The sequence below is a fragment of the Mastomys coucha genome, unplaced genomic scaffold (assembly GCF_008632895.1).
Source record: "Mastomys coucha isolate ucsf_1 unplaced genomic scaffold, UCSF_Mcou_1 pScaffold5, whole genome shotgun sequence".
Taxonomy (NCBI): Eukaryota; Metazoa; Chordata; class Mammalia; order Rodentia; family Muridae; genus Mastomys; species Mastomys coucha.
Genome location: NW_022196911.1, coordinates 82,151,619 through 82,155,992, shown reverse-complemented (window position 1 = coordinate 82,155,992; position 4,374 = coordinate 82,151,619).

Sequence of the window (4,374 nt, the reverse complement as noted above, 5' to 3'; positions counted from 1 at the left end):
AATTGGTTCCTTCTTTGCTTTCAGCTTTTGACTCTAAACTTGTATTACTCAACACAGTGGCCCTTAGTCACATTTAGCTATTGGGCCCTTGAAATGTGGCTAGTCTGAATTGGAATGTTCTTTGGGAAAAACAAACAAACATGGATTTTGGAAGATTTGGCTAAAAATAAATTTAAAAAAAGGAATAGCTATATGAATATATTTTATATGAACTACATATAAAATGACATCATTTCTGATATATTGGCCAAAGATGTTAATATGTCTAACAAACAGTAATTGACATTATAGGATTTATTTGGCTTTATTTCATTTCTATTGGCTAGTGCTACTCTAGACTTGGCTTTTTTTCCAGAATCATGGGTAGAGGATTAATCCTATGGTCAAGCTCTGCCCTTTCCTGGACTTCTCTATATCACCTAAGGAGTCCACAGGCCAGACCTGCCACCATTCCACACAGAATGGAGCTCCTGAAAGCCCAAAGGAGTTACAGAACTGTTTTAGATGTAGAGATCACTGAGTGGATCTGTATTTTAAAGGGAAGATAGCCAGTAGTGATTGACCCAAGGCTACCTTTCAAGGTCATTTTGAAATTCCTCATTGGGGCGGTGGTGGCCTTTAATCCCAGCACTTGGGGAGGCAGAGGCAGGCAGATTTCTGAGTTCAAGGCCAGCCTGGTCTACAGAGTGAGTTCCAGGACAGCCAGGGCTATACAGAGAAACCCTGTCTCGAAGAAAAAAAAAAAAAAAAAAAAAAAAAAAAAAAAAAGAAAAGAAAAGAAATTCCTCATTATGTTACTGTTAGGTATTTTCTTCTCTCTATTAGTTATGGTAGCAACTCTCCCAGCTGGCACCATTTTACATACCCATTTTATAAATGAGTCAATCAGAATTGTGAGGCAAGAAGGAATAGTTTTGACTTCATTTGGTTCAATTGTCCAGATATCGTATCTAGTATCTTCTCCATCTTATTCTTGCATGCCCTTACACACACCACACACACACACACACACACACACACAGTATGTGCTGTGTAAACTGTATAATATAAGATGTAATCTGAACCATATAGAAAAAGATCATAGAGAAAAGTTAGTTTATTTATTTATGTATTTATTCATCCAAGGTCTTGCTATGTAGCTCAGGCAGGTTTCAAGCTTGCTCATGATTCTCCTGCCTCAGCCTCTTGAATGTTTATATATATATATATATATATATATATATATATATATATATATATATATATATATATATATATATATATATATATAACTACATGGTTTTTTTTAATACTTTAAAAAAAAAAAGCAATTGATGAACCTACATTGACACATCACTATTTCCTAAAGTTTCTATTTTTGTTTCTCTTTAACTCATACAAAATGTCATCTTAACAAATGTAGGTGGTTCCCAAGATGCTCTCTGAGAGTGATGCTCGCCCCATTTTCTCCCCTCTCCCTAGGTTTCCACCCCTCTCTCTGCTGGGATCTTAGTCCTCCACTGCTCCTCTTCATTCCCTTTTTCAGTCTCTTCTGCTGTCACCTCTGCCCCTCCCCCTGGTCTCAGCCCCTCCCCCTGGTCTCTGCCCCTCCCCCTTGGTCTCTGAGTTCTTTCCTTCTTGGGAAGTCTTTTTTTGTTGTCAGATTCTCCTCTCTTTTGGAGAAGATTGACATTCAAATGAAAGTTCAATCAAATGTTACTTCCTACGTGGTGGATTTCAGGCAGATTCTACCTGCCACTGAATTCCTAAGGTATATTATAGGTATGTGTATATGTGTGTCTGAGAAGGGGGAAAAGGAGAAAGGAGGGAGGGGCAGGGGAAGAAGAAAAGGGAGGGAGGGAGCAGGAGGAGGGGAAAATTAAGGAGGATGGATATATTTTAGAAAAGGAGTAGGATAGGACATTTCAAGTTGGGGAAAGGGACGGAACAGATAAGTGAGGATGTTCTCAGAGAAGGAGAGGTGAGTGAAGGAGATTTTGCCTTACTGGGTCTTGGGATCCCTGACTCCTGGTGCTGGCACTCAGTTATAAAGGATGCCGACCTTAGTTGATTTGAGCTCCTGGATTGAATTAGTCCTGGTTGTATAATTGACTTTGATATGTGGCCTTTGGATCTGAATTGGGCTTAATAAGATTTAACTGCTTCAAAGAGCTTTATAAGAATTCATTCTATCCTTCAAATCTGATTTCAAATGCTGCCTACTTGACGACGCCCTCTCAACTTGGAAACTCCTCCTCCGGTGCTCCTAGTGTGTCACAGTTGATGCTTGTCTTATTCAGGTCACTGCCTTTTATCTTATTCTGTAGGGATTACTTCTCCAGAAATCCCAAGGAACAGGCAGATACTTAAGAAATTATTTTTCTTTTCTATTTGAGGAAAAGTCTTGCAACTACCCGAGGCTGGTCTTGAACCCTCAGTCTTCCGGTCTTAGCCTCCCTCCCAAGCACGGGATTGCAGATGTGTGCTACCACTTAGTCATGATTTAAAAAATCATTTAAATGGTTAACATTCATGTGATTAAGGATGCACTGGGACAAGCACTTATGATCAACATTATTTCATCAAGCATTTTAGGAGAAAACTACTCTTATTATCCTTGATTTATGATAAACTAATCTGATTTAGGGTCAGATTTGATCTAAGGTCAACTGGCAAGCCGCAGAACTTTCTCTGCAAGTTTTTGGCTTCAGGATCTTCAGCATAGATGGACAAATAGGTGGGCGAAGGATACTTTTCATTTTATGGCTAAAAAAGTAAGCTAGGAGAGTCTACTATTTTCAGAGATAATTATGACTTAAAGTTATGATAGCTCCTAACTGTTGTCTCTTCTTTATTTTCTTCTTAAGACAGGGTCTTATTATGTAGCCTCAGCTAGCATGGAGCTTGCTCTGTGGACCAGAATGGCTTCAAACTCAGAGATCCCCCTGTCTCTGCCTCTCCAAAGCTGGGATTAAAAGTTTGTGCCTTCATGCCTGGTATCATCTCTTAGTCTTTCCCCATCCCTCCTTCATCTCCTCCTAGAATACCTTTCAAAGTTCTCATGGAAAATGTTTTGAACTCTTCACTGAAGAGTAATCCAGCCCTGCATACTTGTTTGGGGAGGGATTTAACATCACATGTGATTCTTCTTATTAATTTCTAAGTTTTCAAATATTAAGTACCTACTGTGTGCTAGAACACTTTTAAGGCACTGGACAACTATATAAACAAAGTATCAATTCTTTCTCTCAGAGTTCACTTGCTTCTCAAAATAGCCATAGAAAGTAAGGATGGCAATATAGTAATGCATGCCTGACATTGCTTATCGGCTGCAGGCACTAGGCTAGTGCTCAGGTTGTATTAATGCATCATTTAACAAATATGACATGTTTCCCTCGTTTGACAGGTGAGGAAACTGAGTCACAAAGAGGTAAAAGACTGGCTCCAGCTTTGAATCCTGAACAGCAGGACTTTATTCCAACTTATTAACCACAAGGTCATATCGTTTCAGTTTTACCTCTTTATTATAACTTAAAAAGATAGGGTGAGGCTGGTGTTTATCCAGCTCTGATTCTCTAGCCGTAGAGTTCCGCGATGTACCCCGGCGGCCTTAGGGAATAAATGAGAATGCATTGGAACTTCTTTCTTTTTCTTTGCTTTCTTTCTTTTTTTGCCAACTTTCTCTTCCAAAGAATTCGAACTGACTTCCAAGTAATTCTCGATTTTTGAAGTGAACCTTCCCGTGCTGCACATTCCCCAGCCAGCAGAAAACTAGGGCCAAGGCTCGGGTCATCTTAACCGGGGCATCCAGCAGATGGCGCCATCTTAGTAGCCACCAGCTGGCCGCCGGGTCCCCGGGGCTCCGAAAGCTTCCCTGCCCTCCCTCACCGCCTTCTCTCTCCCCCCTCCCTACGGAGCCCGGCCCACGTGACCTCCCGGCGGCCAATGGGCGAGCAGAGAGGGCGAGCTGGTCCCTGTGGCCGCCATTAAAGCGAAGGGAAAACCCGTGAATTCGGATTAAAGGGGGAAAAACACCGCCCGCTGGGCCCACAAAATGGGGGAGACTACGGCGTCCAGGCGGTGAGGCGGCAGGAGAGCAGACGTTAGGCAGGCTTGGCCCGGGGACAACACGAGGACACAGCCGGAGAATGGACTGAGTCCACAGACGCCGCCACCACCTCCGCCGCTAAGGAGACTCTGGGCTTAAGGACATCGCCGCTGCCGGGCCGGGGGCCCGGGGTGTTCTGCCGGTCCTCGCCCTTCCCGCCCCTCCGCGGGCGTCCCCGGGCCGCGGAGAGTCCTCCCGGGCTTCAGGGCTCGGCCCGCTAGCACACCGGCTCTGACTATTTATCGTGTACCTGATTGTTATTTTATTTTATTTTATTTTTTGTTATT